Here is a 22,673-nt window from a genome sequence, read left to right as displayed (position 1 = left end):
TCAGCTTGGGTTCCTTAGTTACAGTACTATTGCTGCCACAAACAACGTGGCCAAAAGGAAGTTGGGGAAGTTGGGGTTTATTTGGCTTATAGTTGAACATTACTGGTCTTCACCAAAGGAAGCCAGGGCAGGAACTCAAGCAGGGCAGGAACCTAGAGACAGGAGCTGATGCAGAGGCCATGGAGGAGAGCTGCTTACTGGCTTGCTCCCCATGGCTTGCTCAGCCTGCTTTCTTATAAAACCCAGGACCACCAGCCCATGGGTGGCCCGTCCCACAATGGGCTGGGCCCTCCCCCATTGATTACTAATTAAGACAATGCCTTAAAGGCCTGCCTATAGCCTGATCTTATGGAGGCATTTTCTCAATTGACATTCTCTCCTTTGGATAACTCTAGTTTGTGTCATGTTGATGTAAACCATCAAGGACAGCTACATGACAAGACGAGGTCTCAAAAATGAAAACAAAATAAAATAAAACAAGAAAATGTATTCTGTTAGTCTACTAAGAGATGGCTGTGTTTTGTTAGTTTCTGTGTTGGTTTGCTCTTTTGAGAAAGGGTCTTACTTTATAGCGTTGTCTATCCAGGACCTCACTGTTTAGACCAGGCTGGCTTCAAGTTCAGAGATCTGCCTGCCTCTGCCTCCTCAGTGCTGGGATTAAAGGTGTGCTGGCTGCCTCTTTCCTTTTCTTTTCTTTTCCTTCCCCCTTCTCCTTTTTCTCTTTTCCCTTTTTTAAAAATAGCATTGTGATTAGAAAATAGTATTCCCCCCCCACCAGAAGTCTTTGCATGATTTATTTGTGAATGCAGAACTTTTTAAAGAATTATTCATTTAATTTATGTATATGAGTACACTGTCACTGTCTTCAGACACATCAGAAGAGGGCATCGGATCCCATTACAGATGGTTGTGAGCCACCATGTGGTTGCTGGGAATTGAACTCAGGACCTCTGGAAGAGCAGTCAGTGCTCTTAACCCCTGAGCTATCCCTCCAGTCCATGAATAAAGAATTTTATCTGGGAAAACAGACAACATAATTACTTGGCTGAAAATTACCTTTGAGGGGGTTATGTGGACCTATGTTCAGTATGACACCTTCCCCTCCCCCATCTTTCTTCACCTCACTGACATCTCCTGCCCCGTGGCCTTCTGCTTCCTTCTGTGGCCATCTGTGAGGCATTGGTTTGTTAGGGGGTTAGTTTGTTTGTTTAATTTGCACTTATTGAAAGATTGAAGCCTTTGACAGTTCACACCACTGTTTCTTGTGTAGCTGCCGTGTCTTTGACGTCAGCATCATTCGAAATAATGCCAAGTAGCCTAGTGATCCGTTCCGTGCAAGTGCTGGTACCGTGCTCACACTAAGTCACTCAGCTTCCGCAGACGCCTCACGGGGTGAATACCCCCACGGGGTCCATTTTACAGGAGCAGTTCTATGCTCAAGGTCACACAGCTCAAAGTTTGCCGGTCTGGGTTTTAGACTCGCATAACCTGTCACCAGAGTCCATGTTCACAACTTCATAACCACTGCTCCAGAGTTTTCAACCTCGGTTTCATCTGAGAAAACTTAAAAAAAAAAGAGCTAATCCCTTGGATACATGCCCTAAGTCTGGGGACAAGGGCCAAAGCACGTTTGTATTTTTTAAAGCCTTTCCAAGACATTGTGCAAAGAATTCTACATACTTAACACAATAGCTTGTAGGTGTTTACTTAAATTTAATGGAGTTAGTATCAAATTAAAAAATCAATTAGTTTTTATCAGATACAGGTGGCACACTCCCAGTACTCCTCATCGTATGTGGCTGCCCTGGAGTCCATGAGACCTGTCTTCATCCATGAGAAAATAGTGTAGGTCAGTGGGCCGTGCACCATGCTGTCGGATTTCTTCTTCATCATTGTCTTCCTTGACCCCATGACCCTCACCACTGCTGTTTATAGCAGCCCTCGGCATGGCTACACTTTAGACTTCCTTGTCCTCTGGAACCTGTCAATCCTAGAACGCCTTTTGACGTGTCAGTCTCTCTCTGACTGGGACCTGCCATCCTGCCCTCAGTAACTCCACTTCCCACCATCCCCCTCTTCCTGGCTTCATTTCTCTCCTGCAGCTAATGGATCACAAACACTGTGTGTTCTGCGCATCTGCAGGGTTTTCCATTTCCACTTTACATGGTGATACCCTCAGTGGGCGCCTTCGGTAGAAAGCCACCATATTCCCTGCTGCTTCTGCCCCGTTTCTGCTAGAGGAGATTGTCTTCTCAAAAATGTCTGCAGAGCTGTGCAGGTCTACGTAGTAGTTGTTCTATGGCTTCTCACGCAGCTCTCTGTAGCTCCCTATGCAGTTGTTACTGATCTTTTGCGTCCTGGCCTCCTGATTGGCCAGCCTTGGCCAGCCTCAGGGAATGACCCAGAAGAAATATGCATCTATTCCTCTGCTCCTATACTGTATGCCATCACGTCCCTCAGTGGCAAGGTCCCAACTCCAGTCCACAGTCACTTCATCAGCTGGGTATTTGAACTTCGTTCTACTGCGGTAGCACTTGGCTCAAGTCTCTCCTCTCCTCAAGATATGTGGATGTGTTTTCCTGTCTGTGCACCTCCTCAAAATGGTGTTCTCCTCCTTCTCTCCTCTCTTGGTGTGTGTGTGTGTGTGCATGCATGTGTGGTGTGAGCACATGTGCATATGTGCATGTGTGTGCATGTGTGCAGGTGTATGTGTACATGTGCATGTGTGAGTTCGTGTGTATGTGTGTTTGCATCAGTGTATGTATATGTATGCATGCATTTACATGCATGTGTACATGTGCGTGCGTGTGTTCGTGTGTGTGCAGGTGTATGTGTACATGTGCATGTGTGAGTTCATGTGTGTGTTTGCATCAGTGTGTGTATATATGAATGCATGCATGTACATGTATGTTGCTGAGCTGGCACTCAAGGGTGTCCCATATGCGAGGTAAATGCTGTGCACTGAGCTATGTCTACTTCCTGGAGCCAGGTTGCCTTTGAACTTGTGATCCTCCTGCATCGGTCTTTTAACTTGATGGGCTTACAAGCTTTGCCCGACCAGGCATGGCTCCTTTGACAAACTTCGATAGTTCTGAATTCTCTTCTGTCTGTGGTCTACCTACGGAAATCATTGCCTCTGTGATGTCACCAACCTCACATGCGAGATGTGCTCTGTGGTGACAGAGTTGCTGCCACTGCTGTCTCTTGAAACTGCCTTTGCTGTGTCTCTTTGGGTCCCCCGAATTGCATTTGTTCTTTCTTTAGTTCTCCAGAACCCCGATGTCACGTCTTGTGTTGTCACATCACGTCTTGTGTTGCCACACTGTGCCGTGCCTACTTGTGAGGAGACAGCACTGTCTCAGTCAGGCCCTCCTGTAGTCTCAGCATCACACCTAGTGTGAACAGTGCTGGATGGCATGGGGCTCTCTCGGGGTTTTGTGTGGGGACAATGCCTTGTTAGGAAACAGCCTGAACACAACTATGATGTATCCATCTGTCGCTCTGAAGAGACAGATGGAATCCGGGACTCCCAAATGGAATTCTTGGGATTTTTTTTCCTTTTTTCTCTCTCCACAAAACTTCAAGAGGCTTCCTCAGTGTCACTGTTGTGCCCCCAGCATAGTATCTTTGTAGATTTGCTCTGAATGTCACCCCTTCATCTCCTGCTGACACCCTGCTTTCCGTGCTGACTAATATTTAGGACTTCTCAGCAGCTCTTTTGTGGGCAGTTGAGAAACATTCAGAGGAGCCGTATCTGTAGTCACACTTCTTGCTCCAATGAAACAGTCTCACTTCTGAAAAGGGTGACTTTACTTTGAAATTTACAAGGATAGTTCTTGGAGGTGCGAAGAGAATTAGAACAGGAAAGCCGTGGCCCTTGAGTTTGCAAGCTGCCGGGGAAAGGTTCCGTGTGTTTTGTTTTTATTCTAGCCCAGGCACCATGTGCTAACTGTGTGTGGAGGAGGTGTTGTGGAAGGTTCTGTGAAGGAGACTCCTGAGGTGTCACGGAAGGTTCCGTGAAGGAGATGCCTGGAGGGGGAGTTTGAGGGATGTTCGATGATTTCACTTGGTGGAGCTGACTGTGGGGATGGGCAGATCAATCAGGTGGACGAAGAGACGGGGCAGAGGAGGTAAAAAGTATGACATACACTGGCTTCCGCGGAGTGTCGGAGGTTGATTACTGTAAGGCCACATTGGAAGACAGAAGGAAAGGAGAACTGACATGTGGCAGAGAGTCAGATAGTCAGATGCTGTCTCCGCAGTGCACAGGGTGTAAGCAGTGGGTAGCCTTTGGGAGTTTCGTTGGAGGGGCTGCGGGGATTGGCAACTGGCAAGATGCGCTGTGCAGTCAATGGAAAATTGTAGGTGTTGGGGGTGTGATGTGAGGCAGGACGCCAGTGGCTGGTGGCTTGAGCAGAGAGGCAGGGTGTCACTTGGGTTCCACTCTGATCTGTGGCCTCTGGCCGCTCAGCTTCTTACACTTCAGCTCTTGTCTGAATATCCGCTGGTTCCATCATCCCCCCTCTGTGCTTTTCCGTAAGTACTGTTCTGTTCTAACTTGCCACGGAGAAAGAAGCAAGATTAGAAGTCAGGTACAGAATGGATAAAGTCTGCACGATGGTCTAAGAGCTTGTTTGATACAAATACAGCACCTTGTGTGTGCAGGTGAGGCTGTGTAATCGTTCTGGAACAGGGGGTTAATGCTTTCAGGCTAACAAACTTGGCAGTGTCAAACTCTGTAATTAGAATGTGTGAGTACTTACTGGAACTCTGCATCTTAATAAACAGATTACCAGGGTGGCCCTCAGTTCTTTAAAATTCAGCTGATTCTTTCACTGTCCTCATCCTGTGCCCTCCACAAACCAAGGATGCCCTTCTATGTTCAGAACAAATGCCCACACAGTGAAACAGGCAGACATCATTGTAATATGGTTACAAGCCCAGTTTTGATCCTCTTAAGGTTCACCCTTTGAAAATATCAGTATATGTGTGTGTGTGTGTGTGTGTGTGTGTGTGTGTGTGTGAGAGAGAGAGAGAGAGAGAGAGAGAGAGAGAGAGAGAGGGAGAGGGAGAGGGAGACAGAGACAGAGACAGAGACAGAGACAGAGACAGAGACACAGAGAGGAGACAGAGACACAGACAGAGAGGGGGAAGGAGGAGAGAGCCTGTGTCTGTGCCTACACCTGCCTTGCCCCTGTGTTTTTGTTTTTGTTTCCCCACATTGTTTGGAGTCAGGGTGAGATTAACCAATTATAGCTTCGGGTGCTTTTCTGATAGCATTTCCTTACCCATTCGTTCGTGAGCGCATCGAGCATGGCTACCTCTGTCACTATTGTGCTGTTGGGCTGCGGTTGGCTTATTGGCTGTGCCCAGCCACTGTCTAGGTTAGAGACAGTGTGGCTGTTTGGATGTAATGATCAAAATAGCCAGTATGGCAGCACCTCCCCACCCCCTCTTCCCTGATGCTTGGAAGGCTCTGCAGTGTGGTGAGGAGTTAAGTAGCCTGTGTCTCCTTCAGCCCATCATTAGAGAGGCCTCACAGATAATGGTTGGGGTAAAATCTTTTGACCAGCCAGGCAAATGATGACTTGAAGTTCTTATTTCTCTAAAGTTCAGTCTGCGCTGCTGTCGGTGATGAGAAACATTATAAAGTGTTGGCTGCCCTGAACATTTGTGGTCCCGTGGGTTATGGCTGCCGCGTTTCTGCTTATGAACTCCTCAGGATAACATTTTTCATAACAGCCAGAACAAATGGTCTCTTATGAAGGCTTCTTTTACTTTCTATTTATTAACCTCTAGGCATTTATAAATATAAAGTCTTTCTCACTTGGGCCCTTTGGTAGGTTAAGAGAAAATACTTAACATAATGTTAAGGGATTCGTCATTTAAGAAATGGTAACGGGTTGTGTCTGTTGACTAAATGATGTGAAGTCATGGAGCGCTGGTGACCTTAGTAAGAGAGGGCAGCCACAGTATGACACCATTAACAGGCTTGGTCATGGCATATTGGAGTAACTTAAATTACTAGACATATGTATTAATCTTTCATCATTAATGATATTAATTAACGAACTCTGTAAATTTTCTCAGTTATTAAATTATCAGCTACACTGGACATTTGGAGAATGCAGGGGAGTATTGCAAGCCTGTCTGTGGTTCATGCCTGTAACCTCAGAGGTGGAAGCTGGGGCTCTCGGAAAGCCCGAGGTCTCTTTGGGCAACATGATAAAGCTATATTAAAACAAAACAAAACAAAACAAGGAGCCGGTGGTGGTGTGGCACATGCTTTAGGAAGGCAGAGGCAAGTGGGTCTGTGTCGGTTCGAGGCCAGCCCAGCCTACATAGTGAGTTCCAGAACAGCCTGACTATGCAGAGGTCCTGTCTCACAAAAGCAATCAATCAAAAAACAGCCACCCACAACAAACACTGGAGAGATGGCTCAACATCGAAGAACATTTGCTGCTCTCTTAGAAGACCCGGCTTCCTCCATTCCCAGTGACATCAGCTTCAGGGGATCCTGTGCCCTCTCTGACTTCTGCCAGCCGCAGTGGCACGTGATACAAACGAACTCACTCAAGCCCACACAGTGCATACACATGAAGATGAATAATATTATTATAAGTGGGTAAAAGGTTGCTGCGTTTGTGTGTGTAGGTGCATGTCTGTGTGTGTCTGTGTGTCTGTTTGTGCACTCATAACCATAACCAGGAGTCTCCTTCTGTGCACAGTTGGCCTTCAGTATTCCCTGAGGATTTGTCCCAGCTCCTTCCCGCCCTGCAGACACCAAACATTAGTTCCTTAGATAAAGCAATGCAGCTCATATTAAATCTATTATGGAGTAAGAACTGTGTAGATTGTTGTGTTGTTTAAGAACTAATGGAGAGATGGCTCGCCAGTTAGGAACACTGACTTCTCTTCCAGAGGTCCTGAGTTCAAATCCCAGCAACCACACAGTAGCTCACAACCATCTGTAATGGGGTCTGATGCCCTCTTCTGGTGTGTCTGAAGACAGCTACAGTGTACTCATATATATAAAATAGATAAATAAATCTTTAAAAAAATAACTAATGACAAGAAACGTGTACATATTTAGTACATATGCATTTTTTTCCTTGAGTTTTTTTTAAGTCTTCAATTGGCTGAATCTATGGGAAGAGGCACCCATATATGTGGAGGGGGTCTCTCTCCTCTCTCCTCTCTCTTTCTCTCTCTCTCTCTCTCTCTCTCTGTGTGTGTGTGTGTGTGTGTGTGTGTGTGTGTGTGTGTGTGTCCGTGTCCCTGTGTTTTCATGGCTGTACTGTTAAGTAATGGCCTATGATAATGGGAATGTTTTGGTTTTCGTTGGGTTCTTATACAGATGTACATATTTTAAAACTCACCTACTGTTTGTATATTTCTCTCTAAAATTATTCTGCAATTGGTAGCAGCAATAAGATGAAAATCAACCTACAACCCCAGTGTGCAGGGATGACCATTGGTTGGCATTCCTTATGTAAACCCATTTTAGCAGTTGAAGTCTTTATGTAGAATATTCTATCCTAAAGTACAGGCGTGCGTGCCTATTACCGTATATTACAGATGCGATAGGGCCAGAGGCAGAGGAATACTGAGAGCATCTGAAAAATAAAAGACAACGGGGTACAGAAGTGTTATTACAGCCTACATCTAAAAGTTGATATCTAGGCCCAGTCATAGTGGCACACACCTTTGATCCCAGCACTTGAGAGGCAGAAGCAGGGACGTCTGTGAGTTCAAAGGCAGCCTGGTCTCCATAGTGAGTTCCAGACCAGCCAGGGCTGCATAGTAAGACCCTGCCAATATAAAAGAAAGAAAGAAAGAAAGAAGGAAAGAAAGAAAGAAAGGAAGGAAGAAAAGATATTTTGAGCATTTTTTGATGTCATGAAGTAGGCTTTGAAGTATAATATTTAAAAGGTATATATATATATATATGCATATATATAATTTACATCTTATATTTAGTATATATAATATATGGACTTGGAACTGATTCCCATAACCGCTGGCCACATTAGCATCAACCCGGTGACTTGCTTCTGGGGGCCGGTATCATTGGTGGGTACCGTTGCCCAGTCTGTGTTCTCAGCCGCCGTGCCTTGTCTCCGTACTGTTTCCTCTCAACACACTGAATCGGAAATTGGCCGACTCCTAGGAACCTGGACATGTTTGAAATTATGAAGCCAAATTTGAAGAAGTGTTTTTCCAGGCCTGTTGGGAGAAGAGAATCAATTAATTCTTCAAAGCACTTGAGAGCCCTTAATGTAAAAGACATGGTGGAAAGCTCTTGCTTGTCTGCAGCCAGCTGCCACGCTCGGCTTCTTCTTTGTGCTTTGTTTATATAGCAGTTGCTTTCAAGAGGAATGTGTTCCCGCAGGCCACGCTCTGAGTACCACACTTGTATTGAAAGTCACGAATGCGTCGTGAGCATCTTCTCAAAAGCTTGCTTAGAGCACACTCATTCCGTGCAAAGTGTCTCGTGCCATTCTCTTGAATTCTGGGTTGTGAGAGGTTTGTTTGCGCCGCCTGGACGGACTGTTGAGACATGCTCTTTCACGAGTGTGGCCATGCAAAACCCAGGACTCTCACCCTTGGACTTTCCCTGGTTTGCTCATCGGGTAAGTGGAGCGTGCAGGCTCTCCTTCTGGATGCTGGTGACCACCGTCCCTTCACATACACCTCTTCAAACTCAACCTCCAGGCTTTCTCAGCCGGTGTCACCACTTCCTCCTGCTGCTGTTTCACCTTGCCTGGTGCAGAAGAGTCGACCTGGCCACCTCGGGTGTGCTCACCTGTATCAGGTTAAACTGTCATTGACAATGAGCACTGGGAACCTGGAAGGTGTGCCTGGCATTATGGGAGTTAAAGTGCCCTGGGCCCAGCCTGGCCTCAGGACTGCCTTTCAGTCAGGCCTGCAGAGGACTCTATGCTGAGTCCGGGAACACCTAGCCCAGATGCTTTAGATATGGGGGTAGGATAAGGTGAGCTTCCTGTGCCCACGGCTCAGTGGAAAGCAAGAGGAGAGGAGGTAGAATGGACAGCGGGGAGAAAAGGGGGCGGAGGGAAGCTGCTGATCGGATTGGCCACATCCTCTACATCCAGCAACCTGATTGTCTTCTTGTTACTCAGTATCTCCTCTTACATTAGGATAGTAACTTACTAACCTCTTTTAAAGCCAAGTTTGAAACAGTTTTTAGGTTAGATTATTTCCCAACCATGTACTTCTCTTACAGAGTTTAGTTAGTAATTGCCTCCTGGTTTGCAAATTGTCTTGATGTGTTCTGTAGAATGAAGTAGTTTTGCAGACAGATACTGAAGCAAATCATCTTTTATTCACAGACTTTCGGATTCGTGTGCACAGTTCGGTTTTTATTGACGTAGGGCTTTATATAGAGTGTCCGTTTCTTCAGAGCAGGTAGTAACTGTGTAAAATCACTTCCTTTCCGGGTTATCGGATGCCGTCCATAAGCAAATGCTTTTAACGCGTTGCCTGCTTCGCTCGTTTGCGAGGTTATGAGACTGTATTAGGGACATCCTAATAGTTGATATTTCAGTTAATAAAATATCCAGTGCTTTTCAAAGTCCGTGACTTTGATGGTCTCTTCAAGCAATGCAAAACTTTAGGCCGACAGAGCCGGATGCACACGCGCATGCGTGGGTACATGTGTGTGCACTGTACACACATACCCAGTGGAATTTGAAATTTATTGCCTGAAGTATTAAGTGGGAGACAGGTAGGCTATATTTGTATCAATTTCAAATGATAAGGTCGGTATGTTATTGAACACAGTGAATTATATGTAAAATATAGAGATTTGATGAAGATTGATTCACTAAATCAATTGTAAACTCAAAGGCTATGTATGTCTTGCTATCATCTGGTGGCCAGAGTGAGGCCATCGACCATGGGAAATGTCCATTTCACCTGGGAGCCACATACTTGCTGGTACCCCTTACGAGACCACATGGCTCAAAAACTGGAGGTGACCGCAGTGGCCATACTTTATCAAGGCCATCAGAGAGCTTATCTTAGATAAGAACCAGAAATCCCCACAGGGGTTCCTCACTAGGAAAGTCTTCCATTGTTTCCTCACTCATGTTCTTTATCTGAGCATGCTTAGGTGAGTACACACTGGTGTGTACATGCATGTAGATGCCGCAGGACAACCTTGGGTATTGTTTCTTAGGTACTATGACATATGTATGTACGTATATGTACATACATATATATATAAACACTCTCACCGGCCCTGGAGCTCAGTAAGTAGACAAGGCTGGCCAGGCATGAGCCCCAGGGATCCACCCGATTCCTCCCCCCCACATCCCCCTCCCGTACCCATGCTGGGACCACGTTGGTACTGTATCCAGCTCTTCACCTAGCTGTGTGGACAGAACTCAGGTCTTCATGCTTATTGTGCAGGAGGTACCTTACTGAGCCACCTTCCTAGCCTGTGCCCTCACTTATAGCCTGGCTGCAGTCCCACACTTGGAGTGCTTCTCTCCTGGCTCCTGGGCCCTCACTGGGAGCTCTGGATTCTATTCCCTTAGCCTGCTATTCCCTTGGTCCCTCCCTTAGCCTGCTGTGAGGTAACAGGGTGCCTTAGCTAGGCTAGGCCTTAGTTTTCTCATGTATAAGTGCAAAGAATGAGTCTTGCTTAGTCATAAAAGGATTCTTTTGTTAGTCCAACATGATTGCATTTGCTTTAGTATTTATGCATTTGAAACTGACAAATTTGATAAATCTACTCTATTGATCATGACTCTAGTTAGTTATCAGATTGTTTATGCTAGCCGTAGTCACCAAAACTTTGGATTTTAGTACAGAAGTTGGTCTCGTGAATGGAGCCAGTGTGTTTCTGGGCAAGGGCGGTGCTGACACTTCCTCATCAAGGAACCAGACACTTTGCTTTAAATCTACCAGTGATGCGATGGTCAGCCCTGATGTTTATCTAATGAGTGGAATCTCAGCCTTTGATCAAGGATCCAGTCACACATGCTGCCGTTGAATGGTTCCTCTTCTCTTCACTGTCACCTTAGTTCAGCCACCAGGCCTGTTGCTCTTTCTCCTGGATCATTTCCATATTGCTCACGCCCCTCCCCATTACTCCAGCCCCTCCCCCGTCTGCTTTCTTTGATCCAGAAGGTGTATCTGAGAGCTCTCTGTCTTCCTGGGATTGGAGGTGCCCTGAGATGATCCGAAGGTTGACTGGCAGACGGCAGGAAATGCGGAGTGGATGGATGGGGCAGGGACATTCTGGCAGGGGTTGGCAAACCTTACTGTGAGAATTAGGCAGAAAGTGTTTTAAGCATCGTGGGCTGTAAGGTCTGGATTGCAACCCACTCTGCCTCTAACAATATGTGAAACAACAGAGGCCTACCTGCCCCGAGAGCTTAGGCACTGTGCCAGCGTTGGCCTCTGCATGGTGCTTTCTTTCACAGGCCACACACAGTCATTGTGTGCTGTCAAATCCCAGCAGATGGCGGTGGCCAAAAGAGTAAGGCTGGGGAGGAAGTGGCAGTGGGGGAAGGGCGTTTTCTTTTGTTCACTGCTGATAGAAGTCGTCCCTCTGATCTCAAGAAGTTGGAAGAAACCAGAAGAGCCTTTCCAGGGTGGGAACACAGGTGCTGTGACCAGCAGGTCTGATCGACCAACCGCCTCGGGCTTGCTCAGGCACAGCTAGAAAGAACCTGGGCAGCGGGAGCAGGCAGTGGGAGGTGGGAGTCTCAAGCAGACAGGCAGGCAGAACTTTGCCGGGAAAGGAGCAGTCTGAGGGAGGCTGGGAGGGGCAGGATGCTGGGCCCAGCGGGGAAGCCATGCTTTCAGTTTGGTTGGCGGGGGAAGGGGTGAGGAGGGATCTTGAGGAGTATGAGGAGCTGAGGTTAGTGAAGTTTTCTTTGAATATCCACCGTGGGCAGACTTACAGGCAGAAGAACATTGTCTGCCAATGCCTTGGAATAGGGATCAAATGGATAGATATTGGATGGCATAGGTTGAGGGCTTGCCCTGGGGCTGGTTGATGGAGACGGACCGTAGGTCTGAGGGAGGTCGGTTACCTGAGCTCTCCTTTGTCTCCTCACACCTATGTCAGTGAATGCCTGCTCTCCATCTTCTCTCAGGGAAACCTGGCAGCTGTTCTGGAGAAACCTGCCCAGTTGGAAGAATTCACTTTATTTTCATAGCTGCTGCTTCCTTTTCTTCCAAGATGGGTCAGGTGGGCGCTTTGCTCACACGCCCTTTCCTTTAGATATTTTAACACTCGAGGTCAAGGGACTCGGGATCATAGTCCTTGTACTGTGACCGGGAAGAGTCACTCAGGAGTTGACCTTGTGACCTTAGGTCAACGACTGCTTTTCCAAGCCTGCATTTCCTTATCTGTGGACGGAGATGAGTATTTCCAGCCTCCTGAGGTCTCTAATCATGACGGGCTGTGCTCAGGAAGTACTTCAGACGACGCCTGCAGATTTTAAGGACTCGCTACATGCTTCGGTTGCAACAGGGCTTAACACCTGGTAAATAATAGCTGCTCAATAAACAGTGACTGACAAGGGGGATGTGATGTGGGCGGGTGCAGACCGGCTCAGATGTGGTAAAGCTGTAATCCGTGGCCGTGATCTTTGTGAGGATGAAATTGTGGGTTCCAGAGAGACTCTTACACACACACACACACACACACACACACACACACACACACACACACACACACACAGAGAGAGAGAGAGAGAGAGAGAGAGAGAGAGATTTTGGAAGCTGTAAAGTTCCAGGATGAAAGATGATGTGATGTCATTTACACAGGCACAAATGTCTGCATGCATGCGTTAGCAGTATTAATAATCAATTAATAATCAGATGCTCCTGCGTCTTCCAGGATTCTTGCCTGACAGGCTCAACAGACAAACACTGGAGGGAAATAATTAATGTCAACAATGCACCTTGCTTCCAGATGGAGAGCTAGCTGCTGGGATTGGGTTCCCAATACCCTTTGCTAGATCTATAGACGAGTGGTTTTTATTGTCTTCTGAGCATGATTTCGTGAACAGACTACAGAAAGGAAAGTGCTAATGAAATGATCTTTGTGACCTGGGGAAGCCACCGGCTGGTTTTTGGATAAGACCTTGGGAAATTGGAAAGATACAGACTTGATTCAATGTATTCCTAGAATGCTGTCTACTTCCCATCCCTGCAATTCAAAGCGGGGAGGGCGGTAAATTTCTGACCTTTGCTCGTGGGAAATCTGGTTCCCCGGGGGTGCAGGCACCAGGATGCTGTGTCCATCTCTTTTCAATCTCTCACTTTGGCTAGCTTTCTCATCTTGCCTTGGGTCAGCTTAGCGGCAAGCCCAGCCACGGGCCCCCATTTAGCCAGACATGCTGTCCTTCCACTGAGAATAGTTTAATGGCCGCTCCAGTGATAAGTGTTCTGTAAAGAGTGGCCCATCACTCTGGAGCATCCTGGGAGGGGCAGGCAGCAGAAGCAGGAAGGATGACCCAATCAGCCTTTACTCTAGAAGAATCATGGAGGAGATTGCCGTGGCCTCATATCTCACAGTCTCCAGTTCAGCTTACCTCCAGGTAGCATTCAGAGAAGCTGGGGAAGCATCCTCAGTTTCGAGCTCACCCCGAAGCCTTTCCATGTGTGATGTCTAAGCAGCATGGTCCCGGTTTCCCAGGTGATGGACAGCCGTGCCCCACTCTTCCCTCCCTCACCTCTTACTCAGTTAGCTGTTCGTGAGGGAACTGGAGCTCCAGCTCTCCTTACTGGGCTGATGCAGACTTCCCACCACCCCACATCCAGGCAGTTCTGACGTTAATGTTAATTCTGCCGCGGGCTCTTGAACTATGGCTGTCCACTGCCTTCTAATCCCCCTTTGTGTCTTGCTCATCTCTTCCTCATCCTTGGCCGACTTTCTGTTCTCTTCCCCCCACATCCAAGGCTTCCTTCTATGTGGAGACTCATTCCTCTGGGTAGCCTTTCAGCTGGAGCACAGGCAACCACCAAACGCACCCTGATGGATTAAAACAGAGAGGCAGGCGGTGCGCCCAGACAGGGTGGCAGGTGCACAATGCTGTGCACAGATGCTCAGAGGCTGGGCCTGGTGTGGGAGAGAAGCACCAGCCGTGACGAGTGAGGACGAGGTGGCAGAGAGAGCTGGGGGGTCAGGGTGGAGGAATTTGGATTTCGTCTTTATTATATCAAAGTTCTAGTAAAGGATATAAAAGTCAAACTTTGCTTGCTAAAATATTCTGGCCGCTGTGTGGAGGGAAGAGCAGAAACAGACGTGGGGGCAATATCAAGAGACGGTTGTATTAGCAATTGGTGTGTCGTTAAGTGTAGAATAAGGCAGACTCAGGGAGATGGACACGGCATGCTTCCCCTCATATGTTCTCTTCATTTTGTGTGTACACATGTGTGTGCGTGGGTGTGTGATGGAAATAGAGAGCATGAGGAAGGGAGGTGAGATCTTAAGAGAAGAGAGGACGAGGAGATGAGAGAATAATAGGATGCATGTGACTTGAAAGCAGAAGAAGGAACGATTTGGGAGGAGCTGGGGACCAGCGAGAGGAGGAGGTGGTGGTGGGGGTGTCTGTTAGTCTAGAAGAGGGAGAACAAAGCCAAATGACATCTGTATGAAGACACTGTAATAAATCCCATTCCTTCGCTAACCTAACAATAAACTATACATAAAAAAGTCAGTCGCAGTTGTAGGGGGTAGACGGGGAATGGCAGTGGGGATGGAGTCGAATAGACGTCCGTGTCTAGGGGCTTGTCAAAATGATCAAACTGGCTGGCATAACTGGGTCGGATGAAGTGTGTGGAGAATGTGTTTGCAGCCTGGATTGATGGGGTGAAGCCCCGAACTGGAGGGTCCCTTCTCATATCCCCCTTTCCCTGCTGTCTAGACTTGGTGATTTTTTTTTTAAGGAAGTGGTAAGTGATATTTTCTGCATTAGTTTCACTTTTCCTGTTAAAATGTAGCAGAAGAATTCTTTTCTTATGAGATGTTCTTGGTGGTCCCTGAGCACCAAGTCTCTCATCTGGGTGAGTGTGGATTCGGGTGCCGACACCCTGGGTTTGCACCTCGTGTGAACCCTTGCTCTCCTGTGCTCAGTGTAGAGCCTGGTTAGCTGCTCAGGAATTGCTCTGTGGCCAGGACTCCTTGTAGCTGCCATACTAGTTTTGGTTTTTTTGTTGCTTTGGGGGTGGGGGGCACGATAATTTTGTGGGAATGAACATGGTTTGGAAGTAAGATTTTACACTAGTCTAGCCCAGTGTTTGGTGAAACGTTCCCTAAAGTCGTTTTCTCTCCTTTGGCTTCCGCCTAGACTTGTAGTCTCCTTTTCTTACTTAAATTTGCTGCTGTTGATACATTGTGACTCTGTCGCTGACCTGAAATGGGTGCTGAGCAAGGTGCTTTTAGTATCTCTACAGGGAAAGCGGGAAGGTAACATGGAGTCTCCCCTGGCTAGTCAAAAACCTCACAGATGGCTGGGTGGCCAGAGAGACACTCATGGTGACCTGTGCATTAGAACAGTGGAATAAGATTTGCTCTGTGTGTGTGTGTGTGTGTGTGTGTGTGTGTGTGTGTGTGTGTGTGTGTGTGTGTGTGTGTGTATGAGAGAGAGAGAGAGAGAGAGAGAGAGAGAGAGACTGACTGACTGACTGACTGACTGACTTAGTGTCTATGTGGAGGAGAACATGGCAGGAGACAGGAGGGCAGGCAATTTCAGAAAGCCACATTCTCCCTCTCCGCAGAGCCTTTCTGAGCGCAGGGCCTGCAAACACAGCATCCTGTTGTTCTGCTTGTCTGTCAGTGTGTGTATATGTTTCATATTCATCCGCACCCCATCTCCTGGGGCTTGATGTCACAACCATTATCTGTCCACTGTGAGTTGCCTGCAGCATCCCATGAAGACCAGCGGTGTGTCTCCTTAATTGGCTGCTGGGGTCACTGCTCATTGACATGCATGTTTTCCCTGCTTTTCCCTCCCTCTCCCTGACATCCCCCCCCCCCATGCTGCTTCTAGGAGGGAGGCCCTAGGAGGATGGGAAGAATGAGGGCTCTTGCTGAGAAAGGAAACCTGCTCAGAGTGTAGCTTCTCAGCTGGTGGGACCTTTCCAGGGTGTGTCACACTCTTAGCCTTTTGAGCCGTTTAATACACAGAGGAAGAAAATAGTCCTGTGGTTAGGAAGCTATCAGGTCTCGATGATACCCGAGTTTATTACTTCTGTGGGCACGGGGAGCTCCATGGAGCCTCGAGAATTACGAGGTGTGCTTAAAACTCAATGCCCACCATTTCTGTCCCCTCCCTGAACTGCGTGCTGTGTGTGATCTGAGTCTCTCACTGTGCAGTCTGGAACCTGTAATCCTCCAGCCTCAGCATCCAAGTGCTGGAATTACAGGTATGGCTCAGTACCACCTGGGCTGACACTGATCCCTTGCTGGGGTAGCGCTCAAGACAAGAGAGGAAGAAAGCCTTTTGTAAATGGCCACAAAGCACAAGTACGCACGTGGCATTATAAAAGCAAGAAATCTACATGGTAGATTCTAAAAAGAAAACTAGCTCCTCACGTCCGTCCTGTTTTCCCGTGCAAGATTCTGACTAGATTTTAGAACTTATAAATTCTGTTACTCCAAACATATCAGTAAGGCAGAAATAGAACTTATTTTATTAGTCAGATGTAAAACCTACGAAAAATGGAATGGGCTGAGTACCAGGGAGAAGAGGAAAATGGGGCTGGAAAAGGAAAATATGTCCTGGTGAGGGAGCAGAAGACAGACTTTTGGGGGACTTGGAATGATTCAAGAGCATTAGTGCCAATCACATCTCTTCCCCGAGTCTTACTCGCTCTTACCAGAATGAAATCTGGCTGGTATAGATTTTCACACTCTGAAACAGTGCTGATGGTGACAGACCAGAAGAGGAGCCAGGGTCGGGGTGGTCCCCAGGCTAGACAGTGAGTTCAGATAACAGGAGCAGCTCTACCATTCTAGATGTGCCACTGGGTACACTAGGTATGGAACGCACCCAAGGCTTGGTTGTAGCAAGAATGGCTTAGAGGAGAAGCAGAGAGTACGTGTTCTAGTGTGCTTTCGGTTTCCGTGCTAAGCACCATTGGTCTGGTGACCCAGCGTCAAAACATCTTCATTGGCTTCTCTATCAACCCAGTGGGCCCAGTTTGGGGTGGATCTTTAAATGTTTTTGAGTGATGGCAGGACACCATTTGAAGTTGGATTCTTGGACTGTATCCATCTTCAACCCTTGTAAGAGCTTCAACCCTTCTGGTTCGCTTAATGTTCAGTGGGAACTGGAGCTTGATCGGCAAAGTCATTGTTTCTACTGTGTTGGCTTAAGGGTTTGTGAGATGTAGTTCTGTAGTGTGCTTAAAGGCAACTTCCTTTCCTTAAAATAACCATTGGCTTAAACAAAATCACAGGTTCAGGGGGTCAGAATAATATAGAATTTAAGACCAGAGACCGAAAGTTCTTTGTGCTTCAGTGGAATCTGATAACATTAAGAACTTGCACAGTGCCGGCTGCTCGAACACAAGTTCTGTCGCATACTGGACATGTGGCTGTGCCACCCTTCCCAGTTTTAAATTGATAAAACTAAAAATGTGAGTTTCCAATGAAAAATGTGAGAGAGCTTCCTCAGCTCCCTCTTTTTCCTTAAAGATGACTTGAGTCCGGGTGGCGGTGGTGCGTTCCTTTAATCCCAGCACTCAGGAGGTAGAGACAGGCAGATCTCTGGGTTAGAGCTCAATGTGGTCTACAGAGTGAGTTCTAAGACAGCCAGGTCTATGTAGGGAATCCCAGTTTTGAAAAACAAACAAACACAAAACAAAACAATAAAATAATAAAATGTATAAAAAATAAAGATGACTTTAGCAAATGAATGGTATGTGCTCCTGCTGCTGTCTCTCCATTCTGCAAAGCCTGTTAAGCATGATCTAGAGCATGACTGTGTGTGAGCCTCCGGCAGTTAATGGGAGAGCCGAGACTGAAGCTATCTGTGTGGTTCTTTATGCTTGTAAAGAGAGCTTCCAGGTATCTTTTAGTTGATCTTTCAAGACAGCCTGAGATGTGAGCTGGGCAGGGGATATTAGTTCCACTTGCAAATAGGGACACTGCATTTGAAAGTGACTTAGCCAATTCTCTGAAGGTCACATAGCCTTGCATAGACCTGGGAGGGTACCGGGGTCCCTACCTTTTATTTAGTGCGGCAGGAAACCCCACGGGCCACTCTTCACCTTTTATATTCAGCTGAGGAGAGGATGAGGGCAGAAAGTCTGTCTCCTCTAGAGTGATAGGTTTGCTCCTAACTGTCTACACTCCTTTTCCTGTTACGAACAACTCGGACTTCATTTTCAGGACAGTCCCTGGGATGAGAGGTTTATTTCAGGCCACTGGACAGATAAAATCAGAAAGAGTAAGCACGTTGCTGTTGTGAGGGGAAGGGGGCAGTGAATTGGATGTGGGAACTGTGGATCTCATCGTCTCCATTGTTCGAAATGACGACTGGGTCTGAGGTGCTCTCTGGCGTTAGAGATGAGGCTGTAGATTTGGAGAACACAGTGGCCTTTCCAGTAACCCCAGCAAGTGATCTGGAGAACCAGGGCAGAGCAGGCAAGGCCTGTAATAATGTAATTAGTAATCAGAACTGGAACCGACCTGTTTCGAACTCAGGAAATCTGAGTTTCCAAAGCCTGTGATTTAGGAGTCGGTGACTCACACTGCAACATGATTCATTATGTCTACTGCAAATTCTCTTAGCGCCCTTGTACTTTCTTCCAATGCGTTAACTGTTTAACTGAAGGTTGTAACTAAAATTAACGGTTTTATTAGGTCTTTGGCTATTTGAGGATTAATGAGTAGCTTCAAATTTTTCAGACGTGAAAAAGTAAGTGAATTGTAAAATTGTAGTGATACAGATTTCTTTCCTCACGACTTCTCAGGCAAACATTGGTTGTTTACAGGTTCAAGCTGAATTTTTTTTTGGTATGTCAATCATTTTATTACCCTACATTAATCATATAAAATGCTGTGTTTCAGACATATGCAAGCATATATAGAATACACTTTGATTGCATTCAAACACCCATTGTATTCAATTCCCCTCTTCCACCATTCCCCGATACCCTTTCTTCTGTAATAGAACATTTTCTTTTTTTAAAGGTTATTTATTTTTTTAATTTTTCGAGTCTATAATTACATCATTTCTCCCCTTCCCTCCCTTCCTCCAAACTAACCTCTATATCCCTTCTTGTCTCTCTTTTCATTAATTGTCATTAATTGTCATTATGTGAATGCATATGTACATACAGATATATTCCTAAATACACGAGTGTATGATGTCATTCACGTGTATGTTTTCAGGTCTGACCATTGGGTGTGCTCTTCCCTGAGGAAGGCTATTCTTCCCTCTCTCAGAGTTCTCAGAGTTCCCTGTAGCTGCGTGTGTGGTTCTCCTGTAGTTCCTTATATGTCCGTCTCCCCCCCTCCCCTCCCCCGTTGGTGATAGCATGTCTCTTGTCCTTGAAGTCATGTTTGGTTGTGTTGGGTGATACTTTCTGGGTGTAGCTTCTGATATTACTAGAAGACACAGTCTCACAGCAAACTCCCTGATCCTCTGGCTCTGAGCAACCTTTCTGTCCTCTCTTCCTCAACGTCCCCTGAGCCTTATGTGCAGTGGTTGTTTTGTGCTTGTGCGCTTCGGGACTGAGCTCCACGGCCCTGCATTTTGGTTGGCTGTGGTTTTCTGTAATGGTCTCTGTCTGTTACAAAGAGAAGTCTCCTTGACGAGGAGAGGGCACTGCACTCATCTGTGGCTGTAAGGACACATGTTTAGAAGTTGTTCGGGGTTGGGCTTGTTTAGTAGAGTAGAGGTTGTGGTTCTCCTCCGAGACTCATGACCTCACCAGCTCTGGAGAGTTGGCTAGGTCTCCAGGACTACACAGACATGGCTTCCCTCTTGTTCAGTGGGACGTGAATGGCATTTTCAAGCAAGTGGCTTGACACCGAGTAATAGGGAGAAATGGTTTCTGGACTCCACTCTGGTTATTGATTGGTGCTGAGGTATATTTAAGACAACTCCATTTTACTGTGGGACAACATCTCCAGTCACTTTATTCACCAAGAATCAGTTTATGATAAAACCAACGGAGAGCGATTATACCGGCCTTTATTCTTCAGAAACGCAACCCTTTATTCATAATACTATGTTTTTGAAAATGTTAGAATCTTCCAAGATCATTTCACCTTCGTCTTCCCCCATACTGTATAGCATCTTTTAAATGACTACAATTTGTCTGAATTTTCTGAACAAAAAAAGAGGCACAGGAGAAGCAAGGTAAATTCATGGTTGAGATATCATGTGATGCAAACTTTTAGAAACCTGGGAGATGTGAAGGGTGGCTGCCTGGTCACTGGGGTCCTGCTCACCCTCCTGTCTTTCCTTTCCCCTCCTCTTCCTTACTCAGGGTAATCTACTGAACGTTTACTATACACCAGACATTTGTATTTATAGCTAAAATTCGTGGCTTGCAGTCTTATTACAAGAGAGACAAACAGCTTGCTGTGTAAGTGTTGGTAAGTTTGAGATTGTTATATTCTTAGAAGTGGCACTAAGAGATATCTTATAGAACCAGTGGATTTAAGCATGAGGTGTTTCTTGTTTTTAAAAGCATTGACTACACAGCATTTTCAGTTTTGTTTTTTGCACAATACCATCTCTGATTATCCTGATGAGAAACACGGTTTTTCCGAATCTTAACATTTATGGGAAAGAGCGAGGTGAGGAGACCAGGGCTTGCTTCTGCACAGGTTCCATGGCATTCCAAGTCACACGGCCAACTTTTCTCAGCCATAGTTTCCTTATATGAAAACGGGGGCTACTGATGCCTTGTGCCGTCAGTTGTGAGACTTAGAAGACGTGAAAGCCCAGCACAGTGCTCAGTAGCTGCTCATGGCTGGGTCATGGGGTGACTACCGGTCTGTGATGACATCATCACTCTTCGTCTTTGGAGAGTTTTGGTTGACTGTAGAGCATACATGGCGTAGGTGTGTAACCACCCTTAGTTTGGCTGAGTGGGACTGGATGGATACAAAAGAGAGCTGATGAGTTCAAGAGAGTTGTTCATGGCACGAGCTGTCACATTTACAGTCCTTCTAGAAGCTCTAAAGTAAATGGAAACGCCACGCTGGACTGAGGTCCTACCTGCAGAGGATGACAGACTAAGAGACCTGCAGATTTTAGCTTTATTCCAACAGTGTTCTTTCCTTTTTGTGCCTTTTCAGAAACTTGAAAAGAAAACCGGTCCTTTATTTTGCTTTCCAGGCTGGCCCATGAGCCTCGACAGGGTTTATTGCTTTTTTTGTGAAGCTGGGGGACTCTGTTTGAAGGGGCTTCAGTAAAGAGTTGTGTGTTGTGATTGCACGTGCCTCTGGAAGTCCCTTGATAGGCCTGTGATGGTTTTTGTCCTGGGTATATGGTTGGGTATCCCTTCGAGTTGGGTTGTGGGGTAGTTAGAGACTGATCACATGACCAGGGGACAATAGTGTTTGCAGAAGGACAAACTGTGATTTTTTAAACTATTCATTCTATGGCTTCCTTGAAGCCACAGCCGAGAAGGGCCTTTAGTTCAGGCGTCCCATTTCACTATGTGGTCTGGAACTTCTGCAGTAGTGCAGTGATGCTGTTTTAACACTTCGCTTTTGTATTTTTGTTTTCTTATGAATCTGGAGACCAAACCCAGCTCTCCGAGTGCACTCGACCACTCTATCAGCAATGCTCTTCTATTGTGTTTTCAAAGCCTTCTTTACTGGGTGAAAAACACACTCTGAGTCTTCATTTGGTTGTGGTGTATTAGAGCCAGGGCACAAAGGTAGGTTGAAGCAGAAGTTAGGTGTTATAAACATTATGTAAATAGTTGAACAGTGCCAGCAAGATGGTGCATGTATGGGGTGAAGGTGCTTTTTGCACAAGCCTGGTGTATTAGTTGCTTTTTTTTTCTTTTTTCTTTTTTTTCGGAGCTGGGGACCGAACCCAGGGCCTTGCGCTTGCTAGGCAAACGCTCTACCACTGAGCTAAATCCCCAACCCCTAGTAGTTGCTTTTTATGGTGGTAAAATACCCGGACCAGAAGTGACTATGGTTCCAGAGGGAGGAGGATCCACAGTGATGGGGGATGCATGGCAGCATGAGGTGGGAGCAGGAAGCTGCATTTTATCACAGGAAACTGAGAGCATAGCAAAGGGGAGCAAGGCTATAAACTCTCTAACCCCGTGTGACCTGTTTCCTCCAGGAAGGCTCTGCCTCCTAACATTCTAAACTCGCCCCTAACAGCAGCAAAAGCTGGGGACCAGGCGTTCAGATCCCTGAGCCTGTGGGGGGCAGTCCTCATGTAAACCACCATATCTGGGCATCTGAGTTGGTCCTTGGAACCCACATAGAGATAGGAGGAGAGAACCAAAAAACATTGGTTCATTGGTTCAGATACCCACATTCTCTGACCTGCTGCACATGCCTCCTGTGGCACATGTTTCCCACACGCACATATTCTCTCTCTCTCTCTCTCTCTCTCTCTCTCTCTCTCTCTCTCTCTCTCTCTCTCTCCCTCCCTCTCTCTCTCTGGTAATAAATTAAGCAGTAGCTGGATGGTGGC

General features: G+C 46.5%; 1 protein-coding gene across 4 annotated transcripts in view; it reads left to right on the top strand.

Annotated features, from left to right (window-relative positions):
* Epb41l4a (erythrocyte membrane protein band 4.1 like 4A) overlaps nt 1-22,673 on the top strand; it is a 210,830-nt gene that overhangs the window by 50,132 nt on the left and 138,025 nt on the right. Inside the window, exon 1 of one of the 4 annotated variants that reach the window (XM_063277377.1) lies at nt 11,471-11,636. The exons of the other annotated variants lie outside the window; for them this stretch is intronic. The gene's annotated coding sequence lies outside the window, so the exon portion shown is untranslated. Of the gene's footprint in view, nt 1-11,470; nt 11,637-22,673 lie in introns of those variants that run through there. 4 annotated transcript variants of the gene reach the window in all.

Source organism: Rattus norvegicus, chromosome 18, assembly GCF_036323735.1.
Source record: "Rattus norvegicus strain BN/NHsdMcwi chromosome 18, GRCr8, whole genome shotgun sequence".
NCBI lineage: Eukaryota > Metazoa > Chordata > Mammalia > Rodentia > Muridae > Rattus > Rattus norvegicus.
This window is presented reverse-complemented; position numbering and strand designations above follow the sequence as displayed.